This window comes from Scyliorhinus canicula, chromosome 3 (genome assembly GCF_902713615.1).
Source record: "Scyliorhinus canicula chromosome 3, sScyCan1.1, whole genome shotgun sequence".
NCBI lineage: Eukaryota > Metazoa > Chordata > Chondrichthyes > Carcharhiniformes > Scyliorhinidae > Scyliorhinus > Scyliorhinus canicula.
The window spans coordinates 30,946,659-30,973,576 of NC_052148.1; the positions used below are offsets into that span (position 1 = coordinate 30,946,659).

The window sequence follows — 26,918 nt, forward strand, 5'->3', positions numbered from 1 at the left end:
TTGTGCTAATCCTTACAGTGCAGAAGGAGGCCATTCAGCCCAATGAGTCTGTGCCAGTCCTCTGAAAGAGCACCCTACCTCGGCCCATTCCCCTGCCCTATCCCCGCAAACAGACCTAACCTATGGAAACTAAGGGGCAATTTTAGAATGGCCAATCCACCTCGTCCTCACAGCTTCAGTCAATGCGTAACTCAGGTTTTCCCAATATTCAGAATTACAACACTAAACGGGGTTTGACCATGTAAAACCAATCAGTTTGGTTCGTTAAAACTGTTAATGAAATGAATATCTTGCATTGCATCTTTAGTGCACATTTTTCTGTGCTGCATGTCTCTATGACTCTTGTGAACCTAGTGCTAGGAAATGGGATTAGAATAGTTAGGTGGGTGCTCGCTTCGGCAGCACATATACTAAAATTGGAACGATACAGAGAAGATTAGCATGGCCCCTGCGCAAGGATGACACGCAAATTCGTGAAGCGTTCCATATTTTTAGTCTACAAAGAATAGTTAGGTGGTTGTTTTTGACTGGCGCAGACTCGATGGGCCGAAGGGCCTTTTCTTGCTGAATGTCTCTATGTCCGGCAAACCACATTGTTGTGGGAATCTCATTAAAAACTGAACTATCCAATGCTTGCTGAAAATGTCAAACTCAATACTGGAGATGAGTCATCGTGGCAAAATTCACATGTCATTAAAAATTCCTTTCCTTCGGATTAAAATTAATGAAACTCAGAACTGCTGCTGAAATAATGATTTGTTTATTATAATAAACCTTCCAAAATTGCTTGTTAAGCCTCAGCTAGTGACAAGGCCTCAAGGAGGGTGCAGAAGAAATTTCCCACAACGATAGCAGGGATGAGGGACCACAGGGTGAGACTAGATGTTACACTCACGGCAGAGATTTAATAGTGTTTAAAATGAGGAGGGATTTTGATGTTGTAAATAATTGTTTCCACTGGCACCCGAGGATATATGTTTAAGATAATGGGGAAAATATAGATCGGGGTGAGGGGGTTTCTTGAACCAATTATCTGATTATCAATTTTAAATGTCAAACTATTTCACAGCATCCAGGTAACTGGTCGCTGGAAGCATAAAAGTGTAATTTTGGGTTTTTTGCTGGGTACACAAGCCTACACAAATTCAACTAAAGTCACAAATCTACTGTTAGATGATATGAAAGCATTGATGGAGCCACAGCTTTCGACCAAGGGCCTTCTGTATTCATTTCCTGAGCTTAAAAACAGGGGGCGCGATTCTCCGAGCCCCGCGCCGGAACGGAGAATCACCGCAACAGCGCCACGCCGCCCCGACGCCGGCGCCGGACCGCTGTACGTGGCGGGGCCGCCGATTCTCCGGCCCGATTGGGCCGAGCAGCCATGCGGAAAAAGCAGAGTCGTGCTGGCGCCGTCCACACCTGGTCACTGCCGGCGAGAACTTTGCGTGAAGGGTCGGGGGATGGCCTGTGGGGAGGGGAGGGGGGCTCCGTCCCTGGGGGGGGGCCTCCAATGGGGTCTGGCCTGCGATTGGGGCACACCGATCGGCGGGCTGGCCTCTCCGCCCCCGGGCCTACTCTGTTGCGCGGCCGGCCCCTGAACCCCCACGCCATGATGCGTCGGGGCCGGTGCGCTGAAGAAGTCCCCCGCACATACACGGGTTGGCGCGGCACCCATTTGGCGCCAGGAAGGGAGCTGGAGCGGCGTGAACCACTCCAGCACAGTGCTGGTCCTGTGTGGGGGCGGTATCGGTAGTCCCCACGCCCGTTTCGCGCCGTCGTGAAACGTGACGGCGATCACAACAGCGTGGACACTTAGTCTCACAATCGGTGAATCGCGTCCAGGAATTGTTTGCTTTATATATCTATGCCTATTCTGAATCCACACACCAGCTGACTAAATCCACATCACCACACTGCTAACACAGCACATCACTTCATCTACAATTAATTTTTTAAAAATAAAAAAATTTAGCGTACCCAATTTTTTTTTTTTCCCAATTAAGGAGCAATTTGGCATGGCCAATCCACCTACCCTGCATGGGGAGAATGTGCAAACTCCACACAGACAGTGACCCAAGGCCAGGAATCGAACCCGGGTCTTCAGAGCCGTAGACAGCAGTGCTAACCACTGTGTCACGTGCCGCCCTATCATCTACAATGATACTTTACACACAGCAAGTTGTTATGATCTGGCACGCACTGCCTGACAGGATGATGGAAACGGATTCAATGGTCATTTCTAAATGGGGTTTGGAAAATACTTGAAAGAAGAAATGTCCAAGACAATTGGTTTTATCAAATTCCTTTTTATTGCCTCACAGCTAAGGCAGTGTTTGAGCAGTTATTTCCAGTCCTAATGACATCTTGTATATCTGTTCAGGCACTGGGCAGATTAGCGTGTATGGTTACCGGCTACTTTTGTTATCTGCCCGCGATCCTTAAATTGTTAGTACAAATTGCAAACCAATTTTCAGGTTACTGAAAGTACACTGTCAAAGATGGGGGTCTGGATTCTCCATTTCAGAGGCTGAGTGCTGACCCCGGGACTGAATTGCGTGAGCTCGACAGCCCTGAATGCGGCCCCGGTCCCGGAGTGATTCACAACATTCTAATGGCCGGGCACAGGCACTACGTAGACTGAATGCAATTCCAACAAGTGTGTGATCGGGTGTGATTCGCTGCAGTTCGGGATTGGCACTCGAGAGCCTGACAAGCTGCAGCCATACATAAGCACTCCACTCTCCACGCACTCTCATCCCAGCCAAGAAGATGCCATCCCGATAAGTGGCACTGAGGTTTGCTGATGCTGAGCTGGAGACACTATTGTCGTGGAGGGGAGACGCGAATCCCTGTTGCCCGGGGTGGAAACCCACCGACACCAACTGGGCCTGGGCGCAGGTGGCAGAGGCCGTAAGATCCGTGGTCCCACCGCCAGGGCCGGCCCGCAGTGCGGAAGGAGGCCGCACAACCTCCTCACGGCAGTAAGGGTGAATCACCACCACCACCGTGCCCCTAGTGTGAAGACCCCCACATTCCCCCCCCCCCCCTCCTCACCCCCCCCCCCCTCACCCCCCCACCCCATACGGTTCCCAACAGGAAGACCGATAGGCAATACTGGGTGAGGGTGAGCAACAACCCCAGACAAGCTAGGTTTACCACCTCCACCACTATGTCCCTGGCACCAACCCCTGTTCCACACAGACGAAGCACCCCATCCAGAGGACAATCAAACCCCAATCCATTGGCAATCTGCATGCACACCATCCTGCACCACATGCCAACACCCATACCGCCCGCCATGGCAGGGTGCCCCACAGACACAGGCCGTCACAGACCCCTGTGCTGCCCATGTCTGATTGTTTCACTATGAATTATCCATCCCCCCAGGAGAAGGTTGCCGACAACCATGGGAGAGAGAAAAGACCGGAGAGGCCCACTGGACCCGAAGCTTTCACTATCACAGAGCAGAGGGTGTTGGACTTGTTCCGTGAGGTCGGAGGGCGGGTAGTCGCCAAGGCAATCGGCCAATTGATCCCGCAGTGAATAGCAATGTCCCTATGGCACGCTTGCAATCCCCCACCACCCCCACCCGTGATCCAACCATTAGTCTTGTCTTATGTCTTGCAGGGTCACCTGGTGATAGGGCAGGTCCATCTGGGGTCTCCCAGCTGCAACCCTGCGACTCATTCGGCGATGAAGCAGGTCCAGCTGGTGACCCGCGCCCTCAGCCACAACCCCGCGACACCCGGAGCACACGTTTGGGGACAACACCGGCTTCTCGGCACTGCCGTCGCTGACACCCTCCGCCATCCCAGAGACACTCACCACAGTTGGACGTTAGGGAAAAAACTCCTGGGGCACTATCGGGTGTGCCACACACGTGCAGTGGTACATCAGATAGAGGCAGGAATCCCTGAGAGGGTGGATGGTCAGAGGGAGGCCCATCACCACGGAGTAGCTGCCATCCAGGGTTTCAGGCTTCTGGAAGGGAATGGTACCATTTGGCCCCGCCATTTTGGTGCCGATCTTTTAGCGCCGTTTTTTTGGCGCTGAATTGGTTTGGCGCCGATTGTTTTGGCATTCAACGATTTGCCGCCGAATTTTAATTACCTACTTAATAACCACTTTTAAAACCAACATTTTAAATGTAGTTCTGTACCTAGTTCCACCAGAATTCCACCTAGTTCTGTAGCGCAACATAGTCTTAGAATTTTACTGTAAAATTTTCTCACAATGTATATCTATATGTGTTCGACAAGCATAGCAAGAAGGACACTTTGATGAAGTTTTGGAGATGTGAAAACAAGAACGAGTGCAAAGCTCGTATACACACTAAAAACAATGAAGTGATAAAGGAAATAAACGAGTATTCTCATGGTGCTTCAGCAGCAAGCGTGGAAGTAGCTGCAATTAAAACAAGTGTAAAGCGCCGGGCTGGAGAGAGTCAAGATCAACCATCGGCAATTTTAAGTTCTTGTACAGAAAATATTTCTCAAGCCGCTCAAGGAATACTTCCAACTGCAGACGCAATGAAGCAAATTGTAAGGAGAAGAAGAAATCAAATGAACCTCGTTCCTCCAAATCCTGTTCATGTTCGTGAATTAGTGATCCCCGATGATTACAAACATTATATGAAGAACAATGGTGAACGTGAGAACTTTTTAATAGCAGACAGTGGTCATGAAGATGATAGAATTTTAATTTTTGGGAGACAGAGCTGGACTGTGTTTCTATTAGATTCTGAAGTGTGGTATGTTGATGGGACCTTTAAATTATCTCCTCCGTTATTTACACAGGTTTATGTAATTATGGGAAGAAGGCATGGAGGAGTTCATCCAGTTTTATATGCCTTATTACCAAATAAAAGGCGTGCAACATATGTACGCATGTTTCAGATGGTTCATGACGCAATCCCAGGATTAAATCCGGGAAGAATTTCTTGTGACTTTGAACAGGCAGCTATTTCTGCAATGGAAGAATGTTTTCCAGGAGTAAGGATACAAGGATGTTTCTTCCATTTCGCTCATCATGTGTACAAGCACCTTAAACAGATTGGGTGCCAGGTTTTATATAACAGTGATTCCGAATTTGCTTTAAGAGCTAAAATGATCAAAGCCTTATGTTTCGTGCCTGTTCCTCACTTGGATAACTACATAGATACCCTGTCCGAAGACTTGCCGGTAGAACGTCAATCGCTGCTTAACTGGTTTGAAGATAATTACGTAGGACGACCAATGAGAAGAGGCAACGGCAGGCGGCCCCCTCTTTTTCCTTCAGAGATGTGGAACAAGTACAATCGCACAATCAACGGAGAGGACCGAACTAACAATCACGCAGAAGCAGCACATAGAAAGGTATAGGCGGAATTAGGAGCTCACCACTCAATTATATGGAAATTCATTGATGGACTGAGAAAAATTCAAAACAACCGAGATGCATAATATGAACAATTGGTTGCTGGCCATGCTCCAAAACAAAAACTTCTTAAGTATGTGAGAGCTGACGAGCGCATTTTGAATATTGTGCGCCAGTTTGATGAGAGAGAACCATTAGAATATTTGCGTGGTATAGCCCACAATTACGAAATACATTAAATTACTGAGTTTTAATTATATCTTTTACATAAATATTTTATGCCAGAATAAAGGTTTAGTATTTTTATCAAGAATAAAGGTTTCGTATTTTTATCCAGAATAAAGGTTTTGTTTTTTTATCCAGAATAAAGGGTTCGTTTTTTATCTAGTTTAATTTCATTCCAGGACCCTAGCAGACTATCAACATTCTATGAAACGGAGAATCCCGCTGTTGTTAGGGATAATTGATTGGTATCACAAGCTAATTCATCTTAAATCCTAGTTTCCATTTATTTGCATGCTTAAATTTTAATTTTGGCGCCAAACCGTGGTGGGCCAAGAAAATGAGCGCCATAACAAATAGCGCCAAAAACACGGCGCCAAAAGATCGAGGCCAAAAAGGCGGCACCAAAAAGCACACGACCCTTCTGGAAGGGGTGGTCCCATCAATGCTAGATATCAAGGTGCAGAGGCGGAGATGTCAGCAACCAACCATGTCTGCAGGTGCCTGCAGGTGCATTTGGAGGATTCCAAACGCCAGCAGGAGGTGGTGTGGACCATACGTACCACCCAGACCAACACAGTATGGGTGCCGTCCGCGATGGGGGCCTGGTGGTTGGAGATGGGCCCCCAGGGCACTCGGGAGCCACCCCATGTGTCAACACCGGGCGCGGCAGGGGACGGGCCAGATGGTGGGGCCTACCCTGTGAGTGACCCACTACCGCACGTCACCCCAATACCCAACCCCGTTCCCCTCCCCTCCCCCCCCCACCCTGGACCCCGTCCCCACCTCCGCCACCACAGGGACCATAGATGGAATGACCAGCACACATGTCAGGATCACCCGGGCAAATGGTGGAAAGAGGGAGCAAGGGTAGGAATCAGACCTCATCAAACGATGTGGAGCAGCAGAGCGCATCGCGGAGCGGATCATCATCATCCTCCATCCCATGGACCAGACCCGCTGATACAGCCCGAACTTCTCCATGAGGCAGGTAGGAATCACAGATTGGGGTGTCGGGGTGAGGGGCAGGGGTGCAAGGAGAGTATACGGGGAAGGGGGTGACTTGCCCGGTGGGGTGGGTGTTGGCGGGGGTGGGGATGGCGTTTAAGTAGACGCCGGGCGGGAGCCTTAGTTGATGAACCTGGCAATGATTAGACTGTCCATGTGCTCTGGCCCTGGTCCACACGTTTAAGTAGACGCCAGACGGGAGCCTTAGTCGATGAACCTGGCAGTGATTAGACTGTCCATGTGCTCTGGCCCTGGTCCACGCGTTTAAGTAGACGCCGGGCGGGAGCCTTAGTCGATGAACCTGGCAATGATTAGACTGTCCATGTGCTCTGGCCCTGGTCCACACATGCAGCATCTCATGGCTGCCTGGGCTCCATACCCTGCCCATCCTGGCCCTTCTTTGAATCCTCCTCGATGAACGAGGAGGCCTGGTGTTGTTCCTCCTCCTCCAGCATGTCACCCCTCTGCTGCATGATGTCGTGGAGGTTGCAGTAGGCCACCACGATGTGCTATCCTCTGCTGGGCTGTAATGGAGTGCCACACCAGAGCAGTCTACTGACCTGAAACGAACCTTGAGTATGCCAATGCACTGCTCGGTTACACTCTTGGTGGCTGCATTGGCATCGTTGTTGCAGGTTTCCACGTTAGTCTGTGGCCTCCGCATATGCGGCAAGACTGGTGGCCCACGGCTGCATCTTTGGGACCATGGCTTATGTTCTCTCTCACCCTCATCAGCCACGGTTCATATTTTCCGATTCTATACACCACATGTCAACCATGTACCATATTGGTACTTGGCCTGTGTTGTTGAAAACTTACCACTATTCTTAGAAGTCCCCCTATACCAAAAAGGGCTGACATTCTAAATGGTGAACAGGGATTCTCACTCCCCGACTCCTATGCAGACTTCGGTGGGTGCTGTTCAGTTCAAACTATGTTTTCAAGTTATTCCCCGGCATAACCCATACCTTCACAGAAGAGTTAATCTACTTACCACTTAGTAGCATAGATCCCGGGTCCCGCATTGCTAAGTAAGTAGTGTAGACTTAGGAATAACCACTGTTTCTGGTTAAAACTTTTAAGTTAGTTTATTATTATATTTTTTCTTTTAAAATCTGCAATCACTATCTTTACAGAAAGGTAATAAGATCTTGCTTCTGGATCCTGCTGGTTGGTTGAAGGGACCTTCAGGCCCACCTTGACAATCAATCTTCTTTAAAGTCTAGTCTTCTTTGGATGTATTCGCTGGTTAGCTCGGTTGCTATGTCCTATCTTTCCCATGTACCGAGCTGTGAGAGTTGACTCTGCTGGCTGTCTCTGAGCAGACACTGAGCTGATTCTGCCTTCTCTTTAAATTCTGGTCTTTCTTAGATGCAGTAGCTGTTTTAGCTCGGCTACTTGGCTCTGTCCCTTTCCCATGACCAATCTGACTGTAAGCAGGCTCTGCTTGCTTCTCTGGTTCCGTCCTGGACTTCCTAATCTCCTGTCCCCTTTCTCAGGGTTTACATATTTTCCTGACAGTTATTAAGTTTTTATGACTTTATTGTAAAGTAACTTTTATTTCACTGGGATTGTAAAAGGTACCTTTAATCTGAATTTTTCCCACACAACTAAGTATTCATTTTGACATGACCTCAGCTCATAGATCTTGGATTACATTGTTTCCTTTGTGATGTTCAAAATGCTTTGATTTCACAGGGGTGTTACTTTTAATTCCTTTCATTTCTATAGTTTTATTATTGAATTGTGTCCCCAGTTCATAATTTTGACTTTGATCTGGGTCTCATTTGTGTTCTTGTAGATAGGTTATCTCCAGTTTTCTTTAATTTACCTGGTGTTGGCAGAATTTCACACCTATATATTTGCCCCCCTAGTCATTCTTTTCTATCTGCTGATTTTACTTCAATGAAGGTGTGAATCATTGCTTTTAGCGTAATGCTAAAAATCCACTTGGTTATAACTTGAAAGGTTTACATTTATCACCTAACTCAGCTGAAACCCTCATCCATGCGTTTCCAGATGCATTATGGTTAAGATGGTTAATTTCAATGAAGGTGTGAGCCATTGTTTTTAGCTTCATACAAAAATCCTGTGTGTTTGCTAAGCCTGTTTGGAAAAAGGAATCTGCATTTTATAACCTGCTCTTTGCAGCTGCTGTTAACCCTTCGTGGAATTTTGCCCTACATTCTCTCATGTTTCTTAAATCAGGTATTGCCAGACTTCCATGTTTCAAATGGCACATCTTTCCATATTATCGCCGGAGGCAGATATCGCTGGAGGACCAGAAAATGGGTCGGGCCCGTTAATTATATGCCAATGGCCTTTACTATACAATGGCCATGCCAGCGTAGAACGTATTCATGGCACTATCTGAATGTAAACCGCTTATTGCCACAAGTAGGCTTCAAATGAAGTTACTGTGGAAAGCCCCTAGTCGCCACATTCCGGCGCCTGTTCGGGGAGGCTGGTGTGGGAATTGAACCGTGCTGCTGGCCTGCCTTGGTCTGCTTTAAAAGCCAGTGATTTAGCCCTGTGCTAAACCAACCCCTAGGCACTGGAGCATGGCTGGTTTAGCTCATTCAGCTAAATCGCTGGCTTTTAAAGCAGACCAAGCAGGCCAGCAGCACGGTTCGATTCCCGTACCCTCCTCCCCGGACAGGCGCCGGAATGTGGTGACTAGGGGCTTTTCACAGTAACTTCATTGAAGCCTACTCGTGACAATAAGCGATTTTCATTCATTTTTCATTTTCAATCACGGTTCTCAATTCCGGAGTTGCCGACTGAAAATCCTACCCGGAGTCCTGTGATACAAGACAAGCATAAGTAAATGAATGAAAGTATTTGTTGTAAGCAAATGAATCTCTTACAATCTAAAATCCAGCAGCACACATGCATTATTTACTTTCCAGGGATTTATCATTTATGACCTACTCCTATTATTTCTTTTCACACGCATTAAACTTTTATGTGTAATGGTCTATCATTTTGGTTGGTCAGCTCTGGGGCAAACTCAAGAAATACCGAACAAGGATTATAACCAAATCTGAAAGAACCTTGCAATTAGATCGTTTAGAAATTCCCCTCCTAGATTCTTTTCCAAACTATTGAATCTGCCAATATCACCATTGAAACGATTAAACGAGGGGCTGTTTAGCTCACAGGGCTAATCGCTGGCTTTGAAAGCAGACCAAAGCAAGCCAGCAGCACGGTTCGATTCCCGTAATAGCCTCCCCGAACAGGCGCCGGAATGTGGCGACTAGGGGCTTTTCACAGTAACTTCATTTGAAGTCTACTCGTGACAATAAGCGATTTTCATTTCATTTTCATAAAAGGGGAAAAGTCAAAAATGTCCTCTTTCTCACAAGGATAATCAAACAAAAACACAAAGACACAATCTACCCAGGTTAATATTTGCATTCAACCCTTCTGAGTTAACTTCTTCAAATTACTTTCCTTATGGTCCCACCAGAAGTGGGTTGCAACGTGGATGAGGAAGGTGGCCATAGAATCAGAGGGCAGTTTGGGTGTGGGTAGAATTCCCACCACCTTCCAAACTCATTCAGTGATTGGGAAGGTTGAGGACCATCTTTCCTCCAAGGGGCCAATTGTGGGTCTAAGTGGCTAATGGACCTCTTCCCGTACCGCTGGTATCTTGCCTGCCCACTGCGAATACCACCCTACAAAGGCTGATAGCCTCCCTGCATGATTGTCAGGGGGCCAACTCCTGATTGGACACCTATGGCCCATGGTGGGATGCCCAACGGTAAAACCCGCCCCGGCAAAAACACTTCTACGGTCCTACAGAATCATAGAATTTACAGTGCAGAAGGAGGCCATTCAGCCCATTGAGTCTGCACCGGCCCTTGGAAAGAGCACCCCACCTTAGCGACCGCCTCCACCCAATCCTCTTTATCCCCGTAACCCAACCCAATCTTTTTGGACACTAAGGGCAATTTAGAATGGCCAATCCACCCAACCTGCACATCTTTGGACTGTGGGAGGAAACCGGAGCACCCGGAGGAAACCCACACACACACGGGGAGGATATGCAGACTCCGCACAGACAATGACCCAAGCCGGGAATCGAACCTGGGACCCTGGAGCTGTGAAGCAACTGTGCTAACTACTATGCCACAGTGCTGCCCTCAATGAACTCCCCCCTCACCTGCACCTACTTGATCCTCCCTGCCATGCCCAATCCCATTCACCTCCACTCCAGGGCAGCGTTCAATGTTTCTGACTGGTTGCAGTACCAGCAGCGGCCACTGCTCCCTTCAATTGGCCAGAAGTTCTTAGAGGCAGGATCTCTGCTCTTAAACAGACCAGAGACTCAAAGGCAACCAGTTAGTAACCTGATGGACATCAAATTGGTTTGGGGCTTTCTCATATGGCCAACAAGGGGTTTCCCCAGCTCTCCAGCTTTGCTGCTAGAACCAGCACCATCCCCAGTAAATTCAGTCCTCCGAATCACCTGGAAGATATCTGTTGATAGCTAATGCATGATGTACACAATATATATTGACCCTCAAAGCTTCCTGGAGTGCAGTACGAAGGATTTCAAGGGTACAGGTCAAAGGCAGCTTGTGGATCAGTCATGATTTAACTAAATAACAGAACTACTCAGGAGCGGCATGGTCTACCTTTGTTTCCATGCTCTAAACATTTAGGGTGGATGTTTTAAATTGAATAGTTACTGGAGAAATGGACAATGCATTAATGGTATTTGATGTTTGTCTTTTTTGTGCTTTTTATAAAAATGTTTTTGTTAGGGTTTTATTTAAATACAAAACAAAGATGAAAGTGAACATACACAAAAACCATATACATCCATTACCATTCAGAATTTTTACAAGTGTTTAGCTTTGATTTTGCCTCCTGATACACCTTTCTCCCAGAATCTCCTTCCCTACTTGCTATCTGGTGTGTCATCTTTATTCGTTAGTTCATCAAACCTGGAAGCGGTTTGATGCTTTGTGTAAGTTGCTCGTGTGGTTCTGACTGGTTAGCTCTTTGTTCTCTCCCTCCTTCTCACCCCCCCCCCCCCCCCCCCCCCCGCCCGCAACCCCACTACACCCCCCTCCCTCCTTACCCTCCACCCCCTCTCTTTCCATTCGTGCCTGTGGATCTTCTGTGGATCCCCCCTCCCCCTGGCTTATTGGCTGCTGGCTACAAACAGGTCTTGGAACAGATTGGTGAATGGCCTCCATGAATGGTAAATATTATTTCTCCATTTGGAGAACCGTGCGTCACTGAAACAAACGAGGCTGGGGAAGTGGTAGAATCCAGTCCCATATTTAAAGCGCATCACATATTCTATAAAGAGAAATATGTTGTTCACTTAATGTTTAGAGTGCTTATTTTCCTCTGTAACCCATAGAATATATCATAGAATTGTGGAATCGTTGAATTTACAGTGCAGAAGGAGGCCATTCAGCCCATTGAATCTGCACCAGCTCTTGGAAAGAGCACCCCCATCCAAGCACACGTCTCTACTCTATCCCCGTAACCCAATAACCCCACCTAACCTTTTGAACACTAAGGGACAATTTAGCATGGCCAAGCCGCTTAACCTGCACATCTTTGGACTGTGGGAGTAAACCGGAGCACCCGGAGGAAACCCAGGCAGACATGGGGAGAAAGCGCAAAGTCCACACAGCCACCCAATGCCGGAATTTAACCCATGTCCCTGGAACTGTGAGGCAACAGTGCTAACCAGTGTGCCACCGTGCTGCTGTAGTATCCACATAAGCAGCACTGCTGAGAAAATAGTCATTTAAAAAATCAAATAAAATATGAAGCATTCGGTCAAACTCATGTCAGAGTCTTGTAACTTCTTTGAGGTTCTGTTACCCTCCTCATCCTTCTCCAATTCATTTTCATCAACAGTCACATGGGCCTTTAAAAACATTTTTTATTGGCATTTTCAAAAAATTCTAAACAATTATGTACATTGCTGGCCGTGTTCATTCATTATACAATGCAGAAAGGTTTGTCTTTTCCTTCCCTCATGTTCTCCTATTTACAGTTTGCCGCTATCTGGCTCGGCGTGTGGTCCCTCCTGCCCTCCCACCCCCCCTTAGCCTGCCCCTCCCTGCCCCCCCCCACCCACCCCTCTTGTGTGTGTCCCATTGGTTATTGGACTGTGGGAGGAAACCGGAGCACCCCCTGGCCAACCCTAACCATTGGTTGGTCGGGGGGGGGGGGGGGGATATTAGGGTTAGGGTCAGGGTTAGGGTTAGGGTTAGGGTTGGCCGGGGGGGGGGTTCCCCCCCATTCCGCTCCCCTTCCCCCCTTTCTTTTCTTCCTCTCAGCTTTGGCCGTGCTTCCCCTGTGGCTGGGAGAGGGGGAAAGGGGGTGCGGTTTGCCCGCCCCCCATCCCGCGTTGTCCCTTTTAGGTCTCTCCAGCCCTTTCTCATCATCCCCCCCCCCCTCCCCCCAGGTTGCGCGTTCCGATGGTTCCCCCATGTCTCTCTTTTTTTTTTCCTCACCCTTTTCTTTCTAACTTTCCCGTTTCCCTATCTATTCATTGTTGCTGGCCTCGAACAGGTTCTGGAACAGGCCGACGGACTATCCAATGCGTTTAGGAAGCCTTCCTCCGACCCTCGGATGGCATACTTGCGCAGGGGCCATGCTAATCTTCTCGGTACCTTTCCAATTTCAGTATATGTGCTGCCGAAGCAAGCACTTCAGATGGCATACTTAATCTTCTCCAGTCATATGGGTCTTTTAACAAATATGCAAACATGGGCTGGTTCATTATGGTCAGTACTGTGCCTACTGTGAACCGGCGCAGGGATGTGCTATTTGATACAATCAGTTATTCAATAGGACATATGGTCTGTGTATGTGGCATCACATCGGCACCGAAATTCATACACTTTGTCTGGTAAAAAGAACAAATTATTGGATTAACAATTGGTCAGTTGAAATTACCACGACTGCATAGGAGGAATGTGAAATGGCTAACTTGGGAACTTTTGTCAGAATGCACGATACACAGTGAGCCATGACCTGGTCAGGGTAGCCATTATCCCGCAGGAACTAACACGTTACCAAAATATTTCAACCGTTTTCCAAAATCAAATGATTTGTGGATGCGGAAATCTGTCCACTAATGGTTTTGGACTACTGTCCATTTACTCGCATTTATTTCCTTTTTGGGATCCATCTCTCTTTGGGATATTTACAATAGATCCGTTATTCAGGGAGCTTCTTTGGGTTTTTACATTTTTTGACAAATGAATACTTGCAATATTTCTCAGCCATAATTGGCACAAAGGTCAATGGATTTGTTTCTCATTGTACAGATTCTGAAATAGCATCCACCCATCGATTTCAGGACAAGTGCATCTAATTGAGCATGTTTGAATGTACAGCAGTGTTTTATGATCTTTTGGTAAATGACAGTCAGAATGGCCTTTATGCTTCGACAGGTGATAATTCAGTCCTTGATCTTTTCACTAACCCCAGTTATGTCTAACCTCTTTCATCAGAACCAAATATTAAAGCAAATTAGCTCCTCAGAGGGCTTGTGCCCTCATTAAGCTATTTGTTTAAAATCAGATTCTCTCGGGCATATCTTTAACACTGTGGAGCAAATTGAAAGCTTCTTCTCCGCCATTTTTAAAGTCAAAAACAGGATCCAGAAGTGGGTTGGAAGCAGCTTCATGAGTTACTTGCAATAGGTGAACATTACAGGAATATGTGGCAAGAGGCAGGAGGAGTGAGACTAATTTATGAGGCCATAAGACATAGGAGCAGAATTAGGCCACTTGGCCCATCAAATCTGCTCCGCCTCTCAATCATGGCTGACGTTTTCTCATCCCCATTCTCCTGCCTTCTCCCGATAACCCCTGATCCCCTTATTAATCAAGAACCTATCTGTCTCTGTCTTAAAGACAGTGAATTGTCCTCCACAGCCTTCTGCGGCAAAGAGTTCCACAGATTTACCACACTCTGGCTGAAGAAATTTCTCCTCATCTCTGTTTTAAAGGATCATCCCTTTAGTCTGAGATGGTGTCCTCTGGTTCTAGTTTTTCCTACAAGTGGAAACATCCTCTCCACGTCCACTCTATCCAGGCCTCGCAGTATCTTGTACGTTTCAATAAGATCCCCTCTCATCCTTCTAAACTTGTATCTCTTACAGAGAGCTGGCACACTCGTGATGGATCGAATGGCCCGTTTCTGTGCTCTAAGATTGATTGATTCCAAGGAGTTCAATTTACAGAACCATTTTCCGTCCTGGAATTGCCCATAACATTCTTTGTTGTTTTTTCTCGGGTGCTTTGAAATCCTTCACAAGGTAAAGGTGCCCAAAAGTGATGAAGTTGAGCATCCCAATGAGTTACAGAGTTAGAGGGCTGGATTCTCCGATTTTGAGACTATGTCTGGAGCACTTGCCTAATCTTACGATGAAAATGTCAGCGCCGCTCCCGCACCAATGCTCCGCCCGGTGGGGGGGAGGGTTAGCAGCGACCTAGAACGGTCGCGCCGTACAACATGGTGTTACCTGCGCGCGGATCCAGCCTGCCAGATAGTGCCCACTCTCGCCACCTCCCACAAGTCCCCTGAGCCCCAATGAAGCCCCCCCCCCCCCTGCCAGCCAGCAGAACGGCTCCCCCGCCCCGATTGTAGCTGCGTGAGACACAGTCCGCAGCCACCACGCGAGGTTGACAAAAACGCACACCACAAGTGCTCCACGCTGTTGGGAAGTCAACCCATTGGGAGTGGAGCATCGGGGTGGGCCTTGTTGCTATATTAACTCGCTATAACTATGGCAGTCAATAAGGTTGCCCTTCTTTTGCCTAGATATTGATATTATATTGCTTTCAGAGTCACCAGGTATCAAATGATACCACCACAAGGTTCAACCGGATATCGATCAAAGACCCAACAACCAGTTGGTTAGTTCAAGTTCAATAATACTTTATTTACACACACGATTAACTTATACTTGCAACATAAACACTACGAGCTAAATTACACCTAACACTACGACAACCTGTACTTAACTTCAGGCACCCGGCTTAGGTCAGAGGAACAGTGGCCTTTGTTCGAAGCTGGATCTGCTGGGTCTGGAGAAGTTACTGTGGTTCAGCTAGGCCTATCCGTCTGGTAGTTGAACTTGGACTTGCTTCTGGTCGTGGTACATCAGTTGGAGATGGACACTTGGCAGTGTCCTTGGGGGGTTTTGCGCTCTTTTGGGTGGTCCTTAGGTTTGGACCCAATACTTCGGCAGAGTTCGATCACTGCCTTCGATCTGAGCAAATGAAGGGGCGGGTGCCTTGATGGCTGGGCGTCTCCTAAGTGGTCATTGACCTTGCTGTTCATGCTTCCTTACTAAGGGGAGTGGCACCGAAATGCCTGGAATAGTATCGGATACCTGAGTATCAGTCCTTTGTCTTACGGAGATGGGTCATTAAAATGCAAATTGGCTGGGGGTTTCGATGCTGTCTGGATTCTCTGCTCACAAATATACATTCAGGCTCTATGCCTGCCTGAATCTTACATTGGCCAAATTTCCCTTTAGGCTTTGCGAGCGTCCATGTTTCTTGTTGTAAGTGGCCATCCTAGATGGCTACAGCCTTCAGGTGACATCCTGAGGTCATGCCAGCGGCATACGGCGTACTCACCGATGATGCTGTTTTGGAGGGGGTGGAGCATCCGAAAACAGGCGTTGCCCCCGATTTCGGCATCAAAAGGGATTCTCCACCCGATTGCCGAATGCGACTTTGGAGTCCAAAAAGTTCAGACAACGGGCAGGATTTTCCATCTCATTTGTGGCAAGGTCCATCGCGGGCAAGAAGGGAGAATCTGCTACATCAGCCAGAACTCTGTTCACTTGCAGCGGCACCAGTCAATCCCAGCTGCGATCAAGGGCTGAAACTTTTGGCCAACGTGTTTGACTTGTAATAGAAACAGCCTTAGAACTGCATCCCAGCGCTTGATCTAAACCTTTGTTCACAACTTCAGTCATATTGGCCTGAGGCTTTCTGCAGGTAATTGGTCCTGCTGTCCAAATCTATTTTTGTCCACATCCATTGAAAATTAGCCACACAGAGAATATGTAGGCTTCTTTCATAGTCCAATGCACATTGCTGCACAATTTTCCATATCATGACTTATGCACCACCCATTAAATTTGTCTGGATCCCTTTTGCTGCTATTGATCTCTTTGATTTAAATATTGGGCATTTTAGTTCCGTGTTATCAATCATAATTTCGATTCAAGAACAATAAGAACAGATTCCAATACAACTCCACAACCTGTCTTTGTCATCACATAAAACTGTCGGTTACCACACAAAAGTTAAGTATATTACCATTATCCATGGAATCCATAGAATCCCTACAGTTCATCAGTGTGTCCAATGGATATGTTTTCCCCAGTGATTTTCTTATTCCTCATAGAATACTGACAGATCCCGAGAATGTTAGCTTTTAATTCATGCTGACTTTCCCCTGTAGTCTCTAACACACTTTGAATTCAATGGAAATGAAATTCAGGGAGATGTACAATGGCTCATTTGATGTCCCGTTATACACGCTTATCCAATGTCAGCTCAGCTAGCACGTCCACATGAATATTGGTGGCATTTGGCCCAGTAAGTCTGCACCGACCCTGTGAAGGAACACCCTACCTCAGTCCATTGAGGCAGCAGTGCTAACCACTGTGCCATGAACCCGGGTCCATGGCGCTGTGAGGTAGCAGTGCTAACCACTGTGCTGTGAACCCGGGTCCCTGACACTGTGAGGCAGCAGTGCTAACCGCTGTGCTGTGAACCTGGGTCCCTGGCAATGTGATGCAGCAGTGCTAACCACTGTGCCATGAAGCCGGGTCCCTGGCGATGTGAGGCAGCAGTGCTAACCACTGTGCCATGAACCCGGGTCCCTGGCGCTGTGAGGCAGCAGTGCTAACCGCTGTGCCATGAAGCCGGGTCCCTGGCGATGTGAGGCAGCAATGCTAACCGCTGTGCCATGAAGCCGGGTCCCTGGCAATGTGAGGCAGCAGTGCTAACCACTGTGCCATGAAACCGGGTCCCTGGCAATGTGAGGCAGCAGTGCTAACCACTGTGCCATGAACCCGGGTCCCTGGCAATGTGAGGCAGCAGTGCTAACCACTGTGCTGTTAACCTGGGTCCCTGGCGATGTGAGGCAGCAGTGCTAACCACTGTGCGGTGAACACGGGTCCCTGTCGATGTGAGGCAGCAGTGCTAACCACTGTGCCATGAACCCGGGTCCCTGGCACTGTGAGGCAGCAGTGCTAACCACTGTGCCATGAACCCGGGTCCCTGGCACTGTGAGGCAGCAGTGCTAACCACTGTGCCATGAAGCCGGGTCCCTGGCAATGTGAGGCAGCAGTGCTAACCACTGTGCCATGAAGCCGGGTCCCTGGCGATGTGAGGCAGCAGTGCTAACCACTGTGCCATGAAGCCGGGTCCCTGGCAATGTGAGGCAGCAGTGCTAACCACTGTGCCATGAAGCCGGGTCCCTGGCGATGTGAGGCAGCAGTGTTAACCACTGTGCTGTGAACCCGGGTCCCTGTCGATGTGAGGCAGCAGTGCTAACCACTGTGCCATGAACCCGGGTCCCTGGCGATGTGAGGCAGCAGTGCTAAGCACTGTGCTGTGAACCCGGGTCCCTGATGATGTGAGGCAGCAGTGCTAACCACTGTGCTGTGAACCCGGGTCCCTGATGATGTGAGGCAGCAGTGCTAACCACTGTGCCATGAACCCGGGTCCCTGGCACTGTGAGGCAGCAGTGCTAACCACTGTGCCATGAACCCGGGTCCCTGGCACTGTGAGGCAGCAGTGCTAACCACTGTGCTGTGAACCCGGGTCCCTGACACTGTGAGGCAGCAGTGCTAACCACTGTGCTGTGAACCCGGGTCCCTGACACTGTGAGGCAGCAGTGCTAACCACTGTGCTGTGAACCCGGGTCCCTGACACTGTGAGGCAGCAGTGCTAACCACTGTGCCATGAACCCGGGTCCCTGGCGATGTGAGGCAGCAGTGCTAACCACTGTGCCATGAACCCGGGTCCCTGACGATGTGAGGCAGCAGTGCTAACCACTGTGCTGTGTACCCGGGTCCCTGACGATGTGAGGCAGCAGTGCTAACCACTGTGCCATGAACCCGGGTCCCTGGCGATGTGAGGCAGCAGTGCTAACCACTGTGCCATGAACCCGGGTCCCTGACGATGTGAGGCAGCAGTGCTAACCACTGTGCCATGAACCCGGGTCCCTGACGATGTGAGGCAGCAGTGCTAACCACTGTGCGGTGAACCCAGGTCCCTGACACTGTGAGGCAGCAGTGCTAACCACTGTGCCATGAACCCGGGTCCCTGGCGATGTGAGGCAGCAGTGCTAACCACTGTGCTGTGTACCCGGGTCCCTGACGATGTGAGGCAGCAGTGCTAACCACTGTGCCATGAACCCGGGTCCCTGGCGATGTGAGGCAGCAGTGCTAACCGCTGTGCCATGAAGCCGGGTCCCTGGCGATGTGAGGCAGCAGTGCTAACCACTGTGCTGTTAACCCAGGTCCCTGATGATGTGAGGCAGCAGTGCTAACCGCTGTGCCATGAACCCGGGTCCCTGGCGATGTGAGGCAGCAGTGCTAACCACTGTGCCATGAACACGGGTCCCTGATGATGTGAGGCAGCAGTGCTAACCACTGTGCCATGAACCCGGGTCCCTGATGATGTGAGGCAGCAGTGCTAACCACTGTGCCATGAACCCGGGTCCCTGATGATTTGAGGCAGCAGTGCTAACCACTGTGCGGTGAACCCGGGTCCCTGGCGATGTGAGGCAGCAGTGCTAAGCACTGTGCTGTGAACCCGGGTCCCTGGCACTGTGAGGCAGCAGTGCTAACCACTGTGCTGTTAACCCGGGTCCCTGATGATGTGAGGCAGCAGTGCTAACCACTGTGCCATGAACCCGGGTCCCTGGCACTGTGAGGCAGCAGTGCTAACCACTATGCAATGAACCCGGGTCCCTGACACTGTGAGGCAGCAGTGCTAAGCACTGTGCTGTGTACCCGGGTCCCTGACGATGTGAGGCAGCAGTGCTAACCACTGTGCCATGAACCCGGGTCCCTGGCGATGTGAGGCAGCAGTGCTAACCATTGTGCCATGAACCCGGGTCCCTGGCGATGTGAGGCAGCAGTGCTAACCACTGTGCCATGAACCCGGGTCCCTGGCGATGTGAGGCAGCAGTGCTAACCACTGTGCCATGAAGCCGGGTCCCTGGCGATGTGAGGCAGCAGTGCTAACCAGTATCAAGCAGAGGTTAAGTACACTTCTTGATTTCATTCAAAGGTTTTCTTGCAAAATATGAAATGTCGGTATGTCCAATGGATACGATTCCCCGTGATTTTCTTATTCCTCGCAGGATAGTGGTAGATCTCAGGAATGTTAGCTTTGAATTCACGATGACATTTTTTCGTAGTCTCTAACACCCTTTGAATTCAATGGAAATGAAATTCGAGGGAGATGTACAATGGCTGATTTGATGTCCCGTTATACACTATTTCCAATGTCAGCTCAGCTAGCACCTCTACATGAACATTGGTGACATTGGGTGGCTAATCGAACAACAACTGGTCTTCTGTTTCTTCACTTAACTCTTTTTTATATACATTGTGACTACAAGAACCAAAGAAGTTGCCAGGAACAAGAGGGCAGCGATTGCATCCGCTCGCTGAGAGATGTTTGCATGCTAATTGTGTAAACTACTGCTGCATATTGAATTAGAGCCAATTAAAAACGAGCAGTATAAATTAAGCACAAATAAAGGTAATAAATGCAAGAGAAAATTGGGTACCTTTCAATATTATTAACTAGCAGGTGTATAAGCAAGTGGACTCAATTCTGATTTAGCTGAATTTAACTCCTTAGGAATTGGGGGGCAGAATTCTCTGATAATGGGGCTGTGTCCCCACTGCCGCGAGAAAACGGCCACAAATCACTCTGGACTTTCCTGGAGAAAGTTTTGAAGGGGGCTTGCAGGGCCCCGAAGTACTCCACGCAGCTCTGTCTGCCGATATGGGGCCTTGCACTTCCAGCAACGGCCCCGCGCAACATGACAGACCCACACAGCGGGCCGGCCCCAACAATATAGGCACCCCCCAGGTTGCATGCGCCTGCCGATCGGTGCCCCCGATCGCGTGCCTGGCCATCCTGGAGGCCCCTTCCCGGTGACGGATTCCCCCAGCCCCCACCAGGTCTGTGTCTGAAGCTGCCACTCCGAGTGCCTGCTGGGTGGAACCATGAGTGAACCACGCTGGCGGGAACTTGGCCAGTTGCCAGCGGAGAAACGCCACGGGGGCCTCTTTCAATGGCTCCCAACTGGCGCCATGTCGACTGCGCGCGCGCGATTGCCGCCGATTCTCCGGTCCCCGTAGCATCGCGCGAAGGCGTCGGACTGATTGCGGGTCTGGCGCCCCATTCTCCGCCCCGCAGAGCGCGATTGCGGCACAGAGGCTCGGAGAATCACATCTTATAGCTTTCTATTAAAGAAAACGATTTCTGTTTTGATAAACTATTAGCTCGATTGTAAATTTTCTCTGCTCATGGAAATGGCGTCGGAGAGGAAAACACTCTGTGAACATTTGTGAAGGTCCTGAGTGCATTAATGGGGAGGTGAAAAGCACTCAGGGCATGTCCAGGCAGGGGAGATCGATCCAAGAGGAATTTCCATCCCTGTCCTTGGGGGGGGGACAGGACTGACAGAGGGGGTGGAGAATTGAGGGGGTCCGCAAAGTCCTTTCACACCTGCGGGATTTCCCCACTCGATTGTCCCTGCCCTCGCCAATGATTTAATGGGGTTCCCGCCCATTGGCATACAGTTAGTGGGTTTCCCCCGCTGTATAATCACCTCACATTGGGAATCCCCCCCCCCCCCCCCCCCCCCCACTTACCCTGCTGGCGTGATATCACTTCGGCATGTTTCGCAACAAGTCTTGACAAATGGGGATATGGCGAACAGGACTCAATGGGCAAAGTTAAGTGCAGCCCTCAGTGGGGAGAGGATGAAGTCTGGGTAGTACTCTGGCAGTGTATCCTGGCGGTGCCCGCCCCCCGAGGGGGAAGTGCCCGGGGAAGTCCTGCGGGGAGATGTCAGGAGATCCATGTGGGGGTGTTTGTGATGGGGAGGTTCATTCGGAGCCCAACCCACCAGACTGATATTGTGTGACCCGCTTCCTTGATGTTTTTTTGACAAAAAGTGTGTAAAGTAATGGCTGGAAAAACCGTCAGTGGAGTCGATGGGTCACAGTTGACACTTAGTCAAAAGAATTGTAAATTCTGTCCAGTATCTATATTTTGCACCGATTGAGCCTGTACAATAGAAGATACACAATACTCTAACCAAGTCTGCCTCTCATGGACAGCATGGGTGATGCAGTGGTCCCAGGTTCGATCCCGGCTCTGGGTCACTGTCCGTGTGGAGTTTGCACATTCTCCCCATGTTTGTGTGGGTTTCACCCCCACAACCCAAGGACGTGCAGGATAGGTGGATTGGCCATGCTAACTTGCCTCTTAATTGGAAAAAATGAATTGGGTACTCTGCTCCTCAAATTGCAATAATGATTTTTAACTCAATGTATGATGTAAAATAATAAAATCATTATCTAAAATTAATAATTGTGGGCATGATCGTCATCTCGGGAAAGTGATCTGGACCCTTTACTGACTTCCGAAACCCAAGACTGTCTTCCAACCTTGTATGTCACACATTTTTATCTGGGAAACATTTGACTGCTGTTCTTTCCACATTCTGGGACCCACACTCAATGCCATGCACTGCCATATGCACAGCAGCACCGACTGACCAACTCTCAAAGCTGGCCTTGTCCCTGGTTCCATTTTATACTTCGTCTTATCCAACGTCTTAACAAAACGCTCTTTCTCTTCCATTCAGGTGATAAGGAACACAAGCTCCAGCAACTTACAGATACCAATGTCCATCTGGGACCCTCTGTACCTTTCCATTCCTCTGACCCCATTCCCTGTTCCAATCCCAGCCCCTTGTCATGTTTTCACTCTACCCTCTGACCTTTCCCTCTCTGATACTGAACATTCTGTAATCAGCAATCAGTACATGACTCAGCTTCAGCCCTTTACGCCGTCATCTCATTGAATTCTGGGCTTGGCAGAATGGTGAACTCTTCTTCTGTTGCCTTCATTTCTGTGCTCACTTCTTTGGCCAGGTGCGCTTCCCCCAGTCAACGGATCCTTTCACCTGTCTCCAGTATTCTCCCTCTACCTGGACTCCTGCTTCTGGCCTCCTATCCACTCTTGATCTTTTCATTGTGAACTGTCAGCGCGACATTGGCCATCTCAATCTCTCTACTCCTCTCATCCGCTCCAACCTGTCCCCTTCTCAACGAGCTGCACTCCATTCTCTGAAGTCCAACCCTGACTTTGCGATCAAATCTGCCAACAAGGATGGTGTTGTTGTTGTCTGGCATACTGACCTTTACCTCGCTGAGATTGATCGCCAACTCTCAGACACTTTCTCCTCCCTCCCCTGAGATCTTGATCACACCACCAAACATTAAGCCATTGTATACAGGGCTACCACCCTCCCCCCTATTCCACACTTCCTGCATCTGCCTGCTTGCTAAAATCCACAAACAGGAATCCATAGAATCCTTACAGTGCAGAAGGAGGCTAATCAGCCCATCAAGTCTGTACTGACCCTCCGAAAGAACATCTTACACAGGCCCAAATCTCTGCCCTATTAGTGTAATCCCACCTTCTCCCTCCTCACTGTCCAGGGGCCCAATGACTCTTTTCAGGTTAAGCAGCGTTTCCCTTGCACCTCCTCCTATTTGCAGACCACCTTCGCTCTGTCCTCAAACATGACCCCCAACTCACTACAAAATAATGCCAACAGTAAAGGAGGGAATGGAAGAGAATTAAATGGAGGCCTCTTGTAGAATTCTCCAGGCACCGTGCCTCAATGTGTCACCACGTCACCTTGCCCTCTTGTATTTTCAGGAAAAGAAGGCCCACAATGTCTGTTAATCCTGCAAGATCGGGAGTGGGACCCCAAAACTGCAAGAGATCAGACCAAAAATACTGATATTCCTTCTCCCTTTCATATTGAGAAGCGAAAGATTATGCTGCAGCTATTTCACTCAAAGAAGTCCTCAGATTTACTGTCCTCGGTGAACAATAGCGTTTGCTATTTGGATGACTGCAGGAAGAAAATCTTGAGGAGTTAATGTTCAATTTGGCTCACAGCTAACATTTTGTCTCCCGCTCTCTCATATATCACTCTCCAAGTGTGGTATGGAGCAAGTCAGACACCTGAACAGTACCTGAACTTTGTCTAACAGTTGGTTTCAGTTTCTAGCAGTGGGAAAATTATTATGTCAGTTTTGCCTTCTTTTCAATATTTGATCTACTTCTACAATAGATACCTTCTGTCTATAAGCTGCATGTAACTGTCTCCGACAGATGTCACACAGCTGCCTCTGTTCTGAGACTAACAAGGCACATCCTGGTCATGGTACCACAGCTGAGTGGCCAGTGATCCAAACCTATGTCAGTCTGAGATTGTCACTTCCTTGCTTCGAGTACATTGCGAGCAGTTTTGGTCTCCTCGTTTGAGGAATGACATTCTTGATATTGAAGGTGTCCAAACAGGTTCACCAGGTTAATCCCCGGGATGGCAGGACTGACACATGAAGAAAGACTGGATCGACTGGGCTTGTACTCACTGGAGTTTAGAAGAATGAGAAGGGATCTCATAGAAACATATAAAATCCTGATGGGACTGGACAGGCTTGATGCGGGAAGAATTTACCCAATGTTGGGGATGTCCAGAACTAGGGGTTACAGCCTAAGAATAAAGGGTAATCCATTCAGGACTGAGATGAGGAAGAACGTCTTCTCTCAGAGAGTTGTGGACTTGTGGAATTCTCCAACACAGAAAGCTGTTGGGGCCAGTTCATTGGATATATTCAAGAGGGAGCTGGATGTGGCTGAAGGGATCAAGGGGTATAGAGAGAAAGTGGGAGTGAGATACTGAATTTGCATGATCAACCATATGATCATATATTGAATGGCGGTGCGTGCTCGAAGGGCCGAATGGCCTACTCCTGCACCTATTTTCTATGTTTCTATGTTTACTTTTTGAATGCCTAATGTGTCAGACCATTCAGTAACTGGACTGGATCCTAACTGTTGTTTCTGGCATTTTGGGCACAGCAAACCGTTGCCAAATAGAGACAGTTTAATGGCCCCAGTGACCAGTCAGTTCTGCTTAATATTGAGTATGTTCAGTGTGGAGCAAAAGGACTTCCTTCACTGAATATTTTGATTAAACATGTTCTATTTTAACCATTGGTTAACATTAGCACTTCTCCAATTCTCTGACTCTTGGACCTGTTTTATGTGCAACGTGTGGGCACGTACCAAATCCAGAAGTGTGTTCAATCACGGCAGAAGACGTCGGGCGTGTGGTGATATGCATCACTGTAAATACACAAGGGGTTAATGTAGATACATGAGGACACTGTAAATACACAAGGGGTTAATTTGAACACACTATACCTAGCTAAACACTAGAGGGAGCACCAGAGACATCATGACACACAGACAGTCAACCAATAGGTCAGTAAGATAGGACACGACCAATGGGCATTCAAGACACACACAGAGGTGACACTACCACAGGAGGGCATTATACAAACCCATATATAAGGACACAGCACACATGATCTTCCTCTTTCCAGTGGAGACACTTAGTGAGTACAGACAGGGTTGATTGAAACACATCACACCCACCATGTGGATTGTAGCAGACTGGTTAGTCAGTCTGAGTAGCTATAGCAGGGTTAACAGGAGAGTCGAATCCAAATAGGAGAATCATTAACAGTTTAATAAATGTGTTAAAGCTATCTCCAAGTCTGAACCTTCCTTTGTCAGAGTGTACATCAAGGAAGCAGCTTATGCTACGTCAAGAGCATAACAAAACAATTCCAAAATTGTTGTGCATTCTGTTTCACGAATGTCCTTTAGGGAAGGAAATCTGTCATCCTTACCTGGTCTGGCCCGAATGTGACTCCAGGTCCATAGCAAAGTGGTTGACTCTTAAATGCCCTCTGAAATGGCCTGTCAAGCCACGCAGTCCAAGGGCAATTACAAATGGACAACAAAGGGTGGCACGGTAGCGCAGTGGTTAGCACTGTTGCGTCACGGCCGCCGAGGAGCTGGGTTCGATCCCGGCCCCGGGTCACTGTCCGTGTGGAGGTTGCACATTCTCCCCGTGTCTGTGTGGGTCTTACCCCCCACAACCCAAAAAGATGTGCAGGGTTGGTGGATTGGCCACAGAAAAAAGAATCGGGTATTCAAAAAATTTATTTTTAAAAAAGGACTGCACAACAAATGCTGGCCCAGCCAGCGACACCCGCATCCCATGAATGAAGTTTTAAAAATTTGCTCACATATTTCTTCATGCGGCTTGGTGTTGAATTGTGTCTGCTAACGCTGCAGGGAGTGCTACTTTGGTCAAGGTGCTAAATCATTGCAAATTGTTGTTGTTGCAATCCTATTCCAATTACTTTCGCCCCCCCCCCAGACAAACAAGGTTGCATGAGAAACAAGCATGCTTTCCTGGCATCCAAAATTGCTCTGACATTGGAGAAGGTTCTATTTAAAGTTGGAAGTGCTGTCTTGATCATATAAAATTGATTGACAAGACAAAGACATTTGCTTCTTTTATCAAATAGCTTTTTCTTTTCCTCAAAGATGTTGGGCCGGGCACACTGCACAGCAGTAACACTGCACTGCAAGAGCAAGCACCCTCAGCACAGATTCCCTCAATAGTGAAGTCCTCCCAGGATCGTACCTACAATCCATTCTGACCCTGGTAAATTGTCCAGGTGCTGAGGCACTTGCCACAGACATGCTGCCAAAGCGGAAACTTTTATATTCGAAAATGATGGGCAGGAAGCAGCAACCAGCTTGTCCATTACATTTATGATACTCGGATCATCTGGGCCAGATACTCCCACCTCCCTGCAACCATGTAACCTCCCGGGAGAAGCAAAAAAAAAAGCAGGGGAAATAAAATCCCAGAGTCAATAAGGAAAACAACAATTGTAAAATTCATTTCTGATTTTCTCAGGCAATTGAAACGAGTCCCAGCCTGCGCCGATTCAGATCCTTTATCTAAATCTGTTGCCTATTTTCCAAGGTCTACTTCTCTCTGTTCCCCACCCGTTCATATATCTGTCCAGAAGCATCTTAAATGATGCTATCGTACCCGCCTCTACCACCTCCGCTGGCAAAGCTTTCCAGGCACCCACCAACCTCTGCGTAAAAAAC

The 26,918-nt window shown here is 48.5% G+C and overlaps 1 long non-coding RNA gene and 2 other non-coding genes across 3 annotated transcripts in view; 1 reads left to right on the forward strand and 2 right to left on the reverse strand.

Moving 5' to 3' along the window:
* Positions 1-386: 386 nt before the first annotated feature.
* On the forward strand, positions 387-493 carry LOC119963996. The gene has a single exon (XR_005460238.1). It is a non-coding gene; the product is annotated as a U6 spliceosomal RNA (small nuclear RNA).
* Positions 494-9,284: 8,791 nt separating this feature from the next.
* LOC119963879 overlaps positions 9,285-26,918 on the reverse strand; it is an 86,312-nt gene continuing 68,678 nt past the window's right edge. The window contains exons 2-3 of the long non-coding RNA XR_005460190.1: positions 25,005-25,064; positions 9,285-9,386 (exon numbers count right to left, since the gene is read on the reverse strand). This is a non-coding gene — a long non-coding RNA (uncharacterized LOC119963879). The remainder of the gene's footprint in view (positions 9,387-25,004; positions 25,065-26,918) is intronic.
* On the reverse strand, positions 13,164-13,270 carry LOC119964005. Its single transcript, XR_005460247.1, has one exon. It is a non-coding gene; the product is annotated as a U6 spliceosomal RNA (small nuclear RNA).